Here is a 13,965-nt window from a genome sequence, read left to right as displayed (position 1 = left end):
TTGAATTTGGGGTTTCCTGCTTTAAGGGTCCCTTCTTAAGACTTGGAAAATGAATTTACTAGCTGACACCTGGAAAATGTTTCCAACTGGAGGAGCTTTCTGAAGATGTAAGTCCAGGACAATGCTTTTATGGTGGCGTTTTCAGGTGGGATTTTCAGACATCATCTGAGGATCCAAGTAGTTTGGAGCTGAGGTGGCAGCAGGTGTTTGGTTGTTGTGAGGAGCAGAATTATTAAGATGAAATGGGTAGTGGAAACACAGAAAAAAGCAATTAATATATCCTTGGGGAAAGGGAATGTGTAGAGGGTTAGGAGAAGTAGATATTGAAATAGTCAGGACACTTGATGCACACCAAATAGCCCATCTCTCTCAGTGTATGTACAACTCCTTTACTACCTCTGGTTTGTCATCTAGTGGAACTAAAAGAAGCCAAGGTGGTTAAACTCCAGTAAATTAATAAAAACCAGGATTATAATCCAGCCCTGAGTTTACATGACACAGAGGAATCCTGAGCTTCTGGAAGGGAGCTTGGTGGGACTTCTGATCTCTTTTCAAAGACACGGTGTTTCAGGCACCAGTAGCCCTTCCAGTGATAAAGCTGCCTCCATAGAGCGCTGAGATTCTCAAGGGAGTTCCAGTTGCTTCCTAACTTGCAAAGCCCTATTTCCTTCTCCCTGCAGAGGAATGCCTCAATACTAAAGTTGAGCAAGTGTCTTCAAGTTAGAATGTGGAGGACATTTATTTGGCCAACAGCACTGCAGAGCCAACACTTAAACTTTCAATTGAAGGAGAATATGAAATCTACCCCACCCATCCCTGTATGTTTCCCATGGAAAAACAGAGAAAACCACAGATTTCGTCATTTTATCAGAGAAAATACAGATTTCCCCTTTTAGCAGAGAAACCTGTGAATTTCCCCCTTTTGCAAAGAGCTCTGCAGGTTGCCTGAGTTCCAGCCTGCAAGAGTTGATTGCAAAAAGGGTGAGAAACCCACAGCCCTGCCCAGAGGGAGAGTGTGGAGGGGTGGGGCCTGAGGCTTTTAGTCAGTCCCAAGTCTTGGGTCAGGTTCACTTTCCTTCTGGAGCCTGTGAAGTGGTGAGTGGGGCTTCTAGGGGGGAAGCTGGCTGAGGGACTGTGTGTGTGTGTGTGAGGGGTAGTTGCTGGGAGCCGGGGGGAGGGGGGTTGCAGGAGCTGGGGGGTTTGTAGCCAGCTGGGGGGTTTTGCAGCAGCCAGCTGGGAGCTGGGGGTTTGCTGGGAGGTTTGAAGCAACTGAGGGCTGGGGCATTTGCAGGTGCTGGTGAGTATGTGCACAGGGGTATGCATACACATGTGTATGTGCACAGGGGTATGCATACACATGTGTATGTGCACAGGGGTATGCATACCAAACAGGAGCACCAGGAGGGCTGGGGAGAGTGAGGGGCACCAGCAGGGCTGGGGGGGGGCCTTTAATGTTAGTCATGGATTTTGGATTTTTTATCTGAGAATTTGCACTTTGTATCCGAGGATTTGTGATTTATCAGAGAAAACCAGGATCCCTGAATCACTGCTGTGTTGAGGGGGTCAAGGGAAAGGAGAGGGAAGGTGAATAAGCTGTTGTTTTTCCCTGATGTTCTGAGATACATTTTTTGTCTGTGTTCTTTGAGGTTGTTTCCCGTCTTCCCACCACATCTGATATTTGCATACTTTCGCTTAGTGTGCAAGGGGAAGAGAAGATAAAAAATCCTGGTGCTCTTATTATTAATGCCCCTGAATTAACTTTAAAAACCCATCTCTTGTCATGACTGAAAAGGGAAATGGATATAGCACCTGAAGAAGCAACAGCTCTGATAATTCAGATTCATAATTTATTGTATACACTGTAAGGCCTTTGACATTTGTTTCCAATTACCTGGCATTCATTTTGCTCTTTCGCACGATTAGCTGCTGATGCTGTAACTGGGTAGTGGGAGAATGAGACTGGATTCCAGCGCTGCTGCGAGCCAACTAAGTAATGAAAAAATAGACTGTTTTTCTTTTGGAAGGTTTTTTATTTTTTGTTTCTTGGCATGGTAATGTTCTTTGTTACATAGTTGCATGTCTGAGATGATTTCTGGACAATTCCATTCCCCCATGGTCTTTTAGGTTTTTTGTGCTAGAGAGGCTCTGAAGTAGCATACCCACTTTTTCCTCCTCCTCCATTCTGCCCTGAAGAAGAGGTGCTTTGCTACTTACCAGCCCAAAACACTTTAAAAGTTTCACGTTTTATTAAGAGTTAAGGGTATTCCAGCCATAACTCTTCCTGCAGTACTGTTATGTTGCAAGAGTAGTACAATAGCATTGAATCTGGATCATTTGTATCCAGGTGTTTGGCAACCAACTTAATCTGCTGCAGGGGCCAAATAAAGAATGAACCACTCAGCAACTTCTCCACTCAGCTGGATGATTGCCATGGACCTATGCAACTGATTGGAGCAGTAATGTAACAAAGGGGGAGCATGTATTTGGAGGGCGGAAGCAAAAAGAGCAGCCACTGCAAGCGGCTGGCTAATGGCCTGTAGCTTGGCAGCTGCGGTTGCATGTTTACCATCACTACCCTGTGTGCTGCTTCTGCTGCCCAGGATGCAGCGCTACCCTGCTACACCTCTAGACTGGAGAAGTAGCACCTCTTCCAAATAAAAGCTGGAGCACCCCTGGCTTTGAATAGCCACAGATGCTTCACAAACCCATAGGTTTGCAGAGAAGACTAGGATCCTAACCCTGCAAAGACTCCAGGTTCTACAACGTAAGATCAGTGCTTTGTAATAACTCCTCTGTCTTGTTTCAAAGGGGATGGATGCAATCAGGGGCGACGCATAGGGGGAGCACATGGGTGCATGTGCACCTCCTGAGCATGGTGGTGCACCCCCTATGAAAAGGGGGCGGCTGTGGGTAGTTGCTGACCCCTGGTCGTGCTCATCTCCCCGCCACCAGCGCCGGCACCATCTGTGGGAGCTCTGCACTTACCACTGCTGTGTTCCCGCCACTGCCAGCGCACCCATGCCCCCTCAGCTGCTGGATCATGGACTCAGTGATCTGATGAGTCTTTTCTATCTCTAACTTCTGCTCTTGGATATGACTCTAACAAAGGCCTGATACCCTATTTATGCCCCCACTGCTACTTTGGATTGACTCTGAGGGCTGCCCTCAAGTAGTCTAAACCAGTGCCTCTCAAAGTGGTGGTCTGAGAGCCACCAGTCGCCGGTCCACCGCGAGTTGCCAGGAAAGAAAGAAATATATTTTCAGAAGCATAACATTGATATGTCATAGTGCCACAGTTTGTACATTCCAACACTCCAGGTGACGTCATGTCATGTGAGGTGAGGAAAGAGAAAGAAACAGCCGGTCACACATTTGTGTAGCGCTGGTACACACAGTTGCTGCCACTGGCTGAACCGGGCACCAGGCCCAATGGAAAAAAAAATTGCTGGTCCGCCACGTCAGATAGTTTGAGAAGCACTGATCTAAATCACATGAGCTGCCCCTCCCCAGTTACATTATGCACCAGACCAGCTACATGCCAAGGACTGAAAGGGCAACTAGTTATAGACTAATTCCTAGAAGGGCTCTGTTTGAGGAACAGGAAGTGGATCCCTTCTAGCAATCAGCCTGCCTGTTGCTTGCCTCTCCTTCTGTGCTTAGCTCTGAGTATGGGCAGCAGGAACACGAAGTGGGGTAGCAGGACCAAAAGTCAAGAAGTGGGAGTTGCTGCTGTTAGACTTTCAGTGCTTGAAGCCGGCAGTACCTTGAGTGAGTGCTAATGCTTATGGTTGGTTGGGGTGAGGAGGAGGTTTGGCGGAGCTTCAGTAGGATGGGTTGTACTGTGGCTTAAAGAGTTCTCAGTGTAGACAAGAGTGAGCTATGAGGGCAGTGAAGACATGCCCAGAATGTTTCAGGGTATGTGTTTGTGTTAATTTCACATTTTTCAAGGGCAGTTGCTGGGCTTATATTTTTATGTACTGCTGTATTTTCATATGCATGCAAAGAAATTGGCAAATAGTTATGCTCGTCTTCCAGGAAACAATTACAATAGGATAATTGACACAGTGATATTTGACTTCTGTATGAGATTCTTAAACTTGATATGTTATTGTGTGCATCTACACATTGTCCTGCTGTGATGTTACTGCACCATGCAGCTAGCTCATGCTGCTCCATATGGACCATTTACAGTAATTGCCTGTACTGTTCCATACATATGGCGCACGGTAATTTTTAGCAGTTACTGTGTTGTAGCAGTGCATTCGCGTGCTGCTCCTGCAAAGTAGCTGCTGGTCACATATGGACACCTGTGGCCACTATGTCGCTGTAGCATGTCACTATGGCACTGTAGTGTCTCATATAGATACTCCAATTGGCTAAAAGGAAGAGACCATTAGGCTGTAAGCTAGATTTCCTTTTATGTTGACTACAGTATAAGTACAGTAGCCTGCTGTATTGGGAGGCAAATTGTGTTTCTTATTAGCAATACCAAATGTGGTGTTCGTCCTTGTGGAACTATGTACTGCTTCTTGAAGGGGACTTCTTTCACTGCTGAATCCATGAAGAAAGAGAGTAAGTTGTCTACTATGTGGCCTTTTAGGCAATGACAAAAGGGAGTTTGCCATTGAAGTCCCTCACTAAAACAAAACAGGGTGTGGGATTCTTAAAACCTGTTTTAAAAGCAGAAGGACAGACAAAAAACCCAAGTCTTCAAAGTAAGCATGAATCACTCCCCTTCAAAGTTATTTCCATGGATTTCTGAATCTGCTTTCCGATGTGTATTCCAAGTGCTTTGTGGAGTTGATAAATTCATCCTGTCTCTCATTTAATTTTGGTCCATCAAACTGGCTCTCATTTTGGGTTTTTTTCTGGCACTAGAGCCCAATTTGCCTCATTTAATTGAAAGCAGACACAGCATCCAACAAGACAAACACCAGGGGCCCTACTCAATAATGGGATATTGTCTTTCCTGACTCGCATTTGCCTTAATTAAAACCAGAGATCTGCCCTCAGTACTGAACTCTGCCCTTGTTCCTCACTAATACTTTTACACATCATTTCATGCTAGGGCTTGGACTATGCATAGAGCAAGTCCAAATTGCCAACATTGTGAAATCCACCTAGAAAAATATAGCCCACAGGGATGGCTTTTTTGCTTGAACAAAGCATGTGTGTGACCAGTCAGTTTGACTATACGTTGCATAAAGACTGCTGGGAATGGGGAACAGGTGTTGAACTTTCTATCATGTTGAGATATTTGCTGGAATCAAGAAGAGAGCAGGGCTGAGAGAACATTTTCACAGAGAAATGTATGCGTCAGCTTCACAGAAGTTGCTCATTCTGCCCTTGTGAGGTCACACTACAATGTGCTTAAGTCCCATTTTTTAAAATTATGCAAGAGCCTAAATTCTTCTGTAAGCCTTTGTGACCTAGAACTTTAAATCCTTTAGATGCTTTAAAAAATAAAAAACTACCTCTAGTCTGTATGGCCATAAACTGAGACGAAACATGGGACCCTCTGCTCCAAACAAACCCTCTAGATCCCCTACTTAAACTATAGAAACATCATGAATTATATTTATTAGTCCCTCCACTGGAAAGACTCCCAAGGATTAGTTCCATATTATTCAGTAAGTGCAATCATGCATTTGTCTAGTAGAGCCAAACTGGATACGAGACAGATGATGCCAATATTTCAGTAATAATAGAATATTTTACATTATGATACAAATGTATGGATTGATGCTAATTATAAAACACCGGAGTGTAGGTTAAGCTAACTATAAAAAGAAACTCAGTTTAGGTCAGTGGTTAGCAATGTTTTCTGCTGGCAGGCTGAAATACCCCAGCTCAGGTTCAAAATTGGCTGGTTCTAGGATCCAGGTTCTCCCCACTGCTGCTTTTCTTCACTGCCTCCCTGCTGCCTGGGTACTCAGACATGGTGCAAAGCTCCCTGCCACCAAAGCCCCAGCTCTGTGGGCCAGATCCATTGACTCCCCAGACTGGATTTAGCCTATGGATTATAGGTTGCTGATAAGGGTGGAGCAATAGCTGTAGCAGCCAGTATGACTGCACCGGGGTCCATGGCCTAAAGGAGGTCCATCCTTCTTGATATCCTAGGTACTGTATATTCAACTTCACTTTCATCCAGTGCCTGAAACACTTTTGGGATTCATTGTTCTGTGTGGACATCATCTTTTAAGAGTAATATTTAAGGACTGTCATCTCATATCCAGAGGTATACAATATTTTGTTCTATAAAATGTGCATAATTTAGCAGAAACATAGCCTACAACAAACATAAAAAATATATATTATTGATTTCAATATAATGGTTGAATTGTCATCATTTGCAGCACATTTGCTGCAAAAAGTACTGTTTAACATAATTTTAAATTTTTTCTTCATGTCAGAAAAAAATGGGTTAAAATGTTGACATAATTTGATGGCAGGGGCAGATCCCAGGGCTGCAGATGTATCCACCCTTCATTCCTCTTCCAGTCCTGCTGTGTGCAGTACCTCAGGACTCCACTGTGTTGGAAGGGGGCTGGACCCACTTCCAGAGCTGGCTTGCTTCCCCCTTAGGTTGTCACCCTCCCAATGCTGGCCAAGCCAGTTGCAGAAGCAACAGCAGAGATGGGCAGTAACATTATGAGGGCTGGGGCCCAGGGCATCTCAGGTACTCACTGGGGCAGTGCTGGAATGGAGGTGGGGTGCCATTGTCACGGCGGGGGACTACTCAGTGCTGTTGGCTCTTTGGACACAGGATCCCACTCTCCCCCCTGCTGTGCAGCCAGTAGCTACTGTGTTAACCCTCTTGCAGCTGTAGCCAAATTGAGGTTTTTACATATGGGCTGGTAGTGGCAGGGAGAAATGAATGTAGTAGCTATTGCCTGTGCAGCAGAAGGCCTTGGAGTGAGGAGTGTGATCTTGCCTCCCATCAGTGGGGCTGGAGCCAACAGCCCCTAGGTGAATCCTTGCCAGGGTTGGGAAGATTTTTCCTCACTTCCCTGTTCTCTAGGGCTTAGCACACCTCCCTCCCCATCCTCACCCCTCTGACACAACTGGCTATGGCTTTGTCAAGAGTCAAGGAGCTTGAACCTGCAGTCAGCAAAGGGTGGTGCAGGGTCAGCCAAGCCCCCTGTCCCTCTGTTAGCCAGGTTTCCTCCATAGGGAGGATCTAGCTCTTACTGGGGCTGTTCCTGGCACTGGGGGCTTGGGCTCCCCCTGGTGATTCTGTGCCACTGGGCTGCTGACAACCTGGTGTCCCCTAGTTGCAGCAGCCCCAGCCAGCACAGCAACTGCAGAGTGCAGGGAACCCAGCTGGTAAAACATTATGTTCCCCTGCTTCTCCTCTGGTAGATAATATCCTCCCTGCCTTGCCTCCACTCTGCCCAGGATGCCAGAGGGAGCCTCTGCCTCACTAACCCTGCTCTCACCCCACTCCCATTTTCAGAATCCTAGATCCACTCATGTTTGGTAGTCAATATTATTTGCTGGGTTTGATGGATCTATTTCACTGAAACACTAGGATCCAAAGATCTAAGATGTTTGTTTATTTCTTTTTGTTAGAGGCCAAACACCCATAACAACTTCCATGTACTCATTTCATGGAGCAAGCTCAGGTGACCTGATCAAGTGCGTGATCATAGAATTGTAGAAAATTAGGGGTGAGAGGGACCTCAGGAGGTCTTCTAGTCCAACCCCCTGCTCAAAGCAGGACCATCCCCAAGTACATCATCCCAGCAAGGCTTTGTCTAGCCAGGTCTTAAAAGTCTCCCAGGATGGAGTCCATCACCTCTCTGGGTAACCTGTTCCAATGTTTTACTACCCTCCTCATGGGAGAGTGTTTTCCTAATATCTAACCTAAACTTCCCTTGCTGCAATTTGAAGCCTTGTTCCATCATCTGCCACCACTGAAAACAATCTGGCTTCATCCTCTTTGGAACCACCCTTCAGGTAGTTAAAGGCTGTTATCAAATCCTCCCTGCAGTCTTCTCTTCTCCAGACTAAATAAAGCCAGTTCCCTCAGCCTCTCATAAGTTGTTCCCCAGCTTCTTAACCATTAAATATACATGAGAAAAGGAAGCAACTTGTCCAGACTCACTCATCACTAGGATTGAATTCAACAGTCCACATTTTCTTCCTGTGAGTGAAAATTTGTGATAGGGATAGTTTGTTTAAATTTGGTGATCACAATTATTGAGAGTGCCACCTAAACATAAAAACATGGTACATAAAAACAGAAGGCAAAGAAGGACAAGTTGAAACTGCCTGCAAAACTACCCAGATTTAGTACACTTCAATGTGTTTACATCAGAGATTGTGACCACAAAAGGAAGAGTAATAACAGAGTTCTTGAAGAAGTGCAAAATGATAATATACTGAGTACCAGTTCTCAGACTGCAAAACAGTGTAAAATGTTCAATGATAGTACAGAAAGAAATACCGGTTGTGTCCTAGCTATTAAATGTAGATGAGTCTGACAAAATAAACTATGGATTAGTAAATCCTGAAGAAAGTACTTTACAGTGCTAAGAAGACACGTGTATCACAGATTGAGGATGGCATAACAGCCTGTCAGGTGAAAAGATTGTAATTTTACAAGGTCTGTGTAAACCCAAGGGACCATTTCCATGGGATAAGAAACAAAGTGGATGGTATTTTTTCAAAGATATTAAACCATGAAAACAAAAAGTGAAGTACCCATACACCATACATGCCTTTGTTGTTTGCCTAAGTTGGACAGTGCATATAGTATGAGCCATGTTGGCTCTACTGATTGTACTTCTTCCACATGTAATACAGCATAGGTGAGAGGTGTTGAGAGACTGGTGTCATTTAACTGAAAGGATAGTTATGATACTTCACATCCACACTTAAATGCTTGCAAAGCATTTCAGAAGTGTAGATTACGTGGCGCTATTCCTAAGAATCATGAAAAGGAAATCGAGAAAGCAAAGAACTTCTGGAGGCAAGTACACGAGCATCTCATCAATATGACTTTAACAATGATGATACATAACCCTGCTTTCAGGAGGCACAGGGATGTTTTAGGCAACAGAAATTTTCTCTCTCTTTGAACTCTTGGCTAAATTCAACCCAGTGCTGAAACAACTAATTCATGTGCTGAAAAGTTCAGTTCTGTATTTAAGTAATCAAATTCAGAACAAAATCACAGAATTACTGTCAAAATGTGTTGCGAGATTATTGAAGAAATCAAAAGGGCATCATTTTTCTTTATTATTTTGAATACAACCCAAGATAGTAAAAAAAAATTATTTAGCTGGTCGATTTCTGCAATATGTAGCGATAGAAACCAATTATATGACTATATCAACTGCTATGAAAATCAGTAAGGCTTTTCTTGGACTTCACAGAATATCTAATCAAAGTGGTGCTGGTCTTGAACAGGAAGTTGTGAACTTCATTGAAGGGAAAGAGTGGGATAATTGAAGTCGGGGTGTAGGTTGTAGCATTGTTGGTCTAAGGACGTAGGCAGACAAGGTTCTTTGGGTAAATGTGATATCTTTTATCAGACCAACTTAAATAGTTGGAGAAAAATGTAGCAAGCTTTCAGGTTTAAAAACCCTTCCTCAGCCTGACAAAGGGTTTTTAAACCCAAAAGCTTGCTAATTTTTTTTCCCCCCAGCTATTTAAGTTAGTCTAATAAAAGGTATCAGATTCAGCCAAAGAACCTTGTCTGGATAATCAAAGCATCACAGACAAAGGTAGGATGGAGATGCAAGTATAAGCAGAGTTTATTCTGGAGTGCAGGCAAGAATATTTGTGAGAACTCAATGGAGAATATTTACGCTATGCTGCCCACATTTTTTGAACCTTACACTTAATGACTGTGTTTAGGGAATACCCTAAACAAAATGTTCTTATAAGATAAGATGATTGAAAGAGTCTGTGTTTTCTTTGGACATAGTGTAAAGCGGTGGGTCATATTATCTGAATCAGCTTTTGTCTTGGAGATTGTCAGTAACATTACTTTAAAGAGAATATGTCCAATGTACTGGTCATTAAGAAGTTTGTCACATTGCTTTGAGATTCCACTACACTGATATAATGAAGCTGCTTTTCAGAATAATTCTCCTGAGCAAAAAGTTTGACTAATGCAATGAAGCTTCATTCAAATTTTAAAATCTTTGTATTTCTTGGTGCATTTCTTGTTGTGCTTCAGATAAAAAAAATTCTGGAAACCATAAATTCTGTCCCAAAGTGCTAAAAATATAAAGACATATGCTTAAACAAAGTTGCGGCATTACTTTGCAGTACAACAGAATTGCTTGCGTTTCAAAATAATTTTGAAGACAAACAAAATGTCCTCAAATGCTGGAAAAGTGGGGTGTGGAGATTAAGTTTGAATTGAAACATGGAAAGAAATTAAAAAATATTTTGATGGATTACGTGATCACAAAAGATTGAATGATGCAGAGAGAAGCATCCAAAGCTAATGTGTTCTGTGGCTATTTGGATATAATTTTAGCTTTACTTGGATGCCTGGATTTATCTTGGATGCAAATGTTATAAAGTTTAACGTAAGTCAATGGAAGACATTTATGTCAGCCACTGATGATGACCTGTATGAAGAAGCTCAATAGTTAGCAAAAAAAAAAAAATACATGAAGGATTTTTCTACCACCTTGCCTGGAGAATCACTTGCATTTAGAGTATGTCTGAAGTTTCAAGTTACTTACAGTGGAAGATTTGGTTAAATTATTGATTGCTGATAATAATGTTTTACCATTAAGGTTTTTTCTGAAATATGTATGATGGTTGTGTTGTTTTTAACCAGCCTTTTAACACCATTGAATGCTGAACACTTTTTCAAAACTCAGTATAATTAAGAATTCTCTGCATAGCACAATAGTACAAGAAAGACTTTATCTACTGAAAATGAGAAGACTAGAAAAATTTACTCAAACCAGATTATTGATGAATTTGTAGGGAGGAAGTTCCAATAGTAGTGATGAGTGCAAAAGAGAGAAAATATTATTTAACTATTTATTTATGTTCTGACATATATTATTTATCAGTGCACATGTTTATCTATTTTGTGTCATTTTATCAGTGGCCCAAAATTATGCTTACCCTAGGGGCCCATTATTTCCTAGTTCCATTATTGGTTGCTGAACCTTACCTAGGTGGCTGCCCTAATACACAAGAGAAAGTTGGTTAGTGCTTCCTCACTTCCTGGCACAATGATCATTTAACTGAGCTTTTCCCGCAGTAGATAGTCTTTGGGGATTTCAAATCAATCAGGGAGCCCTGTTTGCAGCATAATGTTTGTATAAAGAAGTGATTGACTGGGTAATGAAACACCCCCATCTGTATGGTACCTCATCCCCAAGACGAGTCTGCCTCCCCATCCCTAAAACCACTCTGCCACTCTAGTGCTTTTGGAGGGCAGGTGTTGGTGTTGTGATTTCATTAGGAGTCTCACAGTGTTTGGTGTTTATTTAATCTTAGTTTCTGGAGTCATGCATTTGGATGGGACCTCCCTTTTTGTACCAACCTTCCTCCTCTGCCCTACATCCCCTCCTTTTCCCCACCGTTTTTAGCCTTCGTGGTTGTGGAAAAAAGCATGTAAATGAGACCTAAAAGATTAAAAATTATATTGGAAATTCACATAATCCACTCAGAAATGTCTACATTTTGGCACTGGCAGGACCTGGCTGCTACTAATAGCCTTTTATAACTTTGAGATCTGCAGAAGTCATTTGAAAGGTCACAGTCACCTCCTCTTTTTTGAAGCTTAAAATGATAACACTTGGGGCATGTCTTGTAACCTCACCCCAGAGAAAATTATTTGTATCCCAGCTGCTGACAGAAAAGCACCTCTCCCAAACCATGAAGTTACACGAGCTTAATTTAAAAAATAATATATGTGGCTGCAGGCAAGTGGACTCAACTACTTTAAATCTCTAATGGTTTTTTTTAAACCACATGTTAAATGAGGCCAGAGAACAGTGGGCACTGCTGAGTGCATTTGCCTCCTTGGAGTGGGCCTACTACTGTATTCTCAGGACACCCTTCTCAGATTATATTACAAACCCCATTGGTTATATCCTTAAATGGGTGTATGGGAGCGCCACAAATTCTTCGTTTTAGGTTCACCTAAAATTCAGTAGGACACAAACTGAAAATGAATGATCCCAAATCTGCCACTCATCTGCAGTATTGAAATAGGAGTCCCAGCTCCACTAATTTAAAAAAAAAAAAAAAAAGAATCTATAATATGCAATAGCTTCAAATAGAAGAAAGAACTATGCTGAGATTCCCCAGTAGCCAAGATCTGGTTTCAAGTCCCTTCCCAAGTCTTGCATATGAGAAGAATATGAACTAGTCTTTACATATGCCTGGACAGTACCCTAAGCATTAGCAATTTCATATAAGCACATCACAACTGGAATCCAGGTACTACTAGTATCCCCCCAGGATTGTAAACCCCAAAACTTTCTTTTTATTGACAATCTTCAAACTTTTGCTGAGAGTCAAACATTTTTACTGACATGTTTTACATAATGTAAATGCAACACTTTTACCAAGCCCTACCCAAATTAAAAGGGCCATGTTCAAAGACCTAGCTCTGACCTTTTACCACAAGCTTGTTCCAAATCATGACCCTTGTCAGGTAATGAATCATGGGAAGTACCTCCACTTACTCATTCCCTCCACATTTTTCATCCTGTTGATTTGCTGCACAATGAAATGGATATATTGAGACAGCTCTCCTCTCCTGAAACAGATCTATCAGCCATAGAATCATAGAAAGTTAGAGATTGAAGGGACCTCAGGAGGCCATCTAGTCCAACCCCCTGCTCAAACCAGGACCGTCCATGTGAGCATATTGTGCAGAGAGACAAATTTCACTGCAAAATATAAACACAGGCAGTCCTCGACTTAGGTTTCGAGTTGCAACGTTTTGCACTTACAACTTTTATAAATTGACAGTTTCAACTTTCTGATGTCAGTTTTGTCTGATCAAACATTGTAAAGTCACCACTCCATGCTAGTGAACAAGTTCTCCGTGTCACCCATCTCCCTGGAGAACATTTGTCCAAACTTCCTTGGACACTTTCTTTAAGAAAGCAGACAAGACTCCAGAAAAACCTGCAGCCAAAACTCCTAAGAAGACTTCAGCCAGAAACCCTTCAGAAAGTCCAACCAAGAGCCCTTCAAAAGTCCAGCAAAATCACCGCAAAGAAGTCCTTCCAAATTAATATGATTGCTATTTACAATATAAATACATTAATGTAGCTATATTACCCATTTATAATTGATTGAGTACAAAATTCTAGGTTATTTTTGGTGAAAATAGGGTATTGGCCTTGGTTTAGTAACCAATCCCCCATTTATAACATTGTTTCCTATGGAAAAAAAAAATCAGTTCTTAATAAAGACACGATTTTCAGGAACCATTTGTGTTGAAGTCTGAGGACTGCCTGTAATGACCATGGCTCCCTTTGATCTCACTTTCATCCCCTGGTATGTGCGAGAGAGAGAGAGAAAATGTTTGTTTTCACAGGAAAGGGCTGATCATAGGGCTACTATCTATCTCCTATTGGCCTTATGTTGGTGTGGCAGTCCCGATGGGCCCTAAGCAGAAAGCAGGATCTTCACTTGTGTTCAGCCCTGTAGACTGAAAATGCAGCATGGCATGTTAGGGAGCTAAGTCCACTTGCCTTGTGTCTCACCTGCCTGGCACCCAGGAAAGATGGGGGAGACATCAGTTCCAGAAGTCAAAGATAATGGCAGGTTTCATTTGCTGATCATTCCATAGCCCACATGGACTTTTAGAGGGGGCATGCAGTATGCTGGGGCAGGGGAGAAGCCAGAGGGGATGAATTTTTAATATAGTGAAGTCATGTGAAAGCAGGGGAGCACCAATCCACTAGTGAGCTTTGAGCTCACTAATTAAATGCATCATACAGCTGATTGGTGCTCTGAGGTCAT

This window comes from Crocodylus siamensis, chromosome 4 (assembly GCF_052110815.1).
Source record: "Crocodylus siamensis isolate JL-2025a chromosome 4, ASM5211081v1, whole genome shotgun sequence".
Lineage (NCBI taxonomy): Eukaryota > Metazoa > Chordata > Crocodylia > Crocodylidae > Crocodylus > Crocodylus siamensis.
This window is presented reverse-complemented; position numbering follows the sequence as displayed.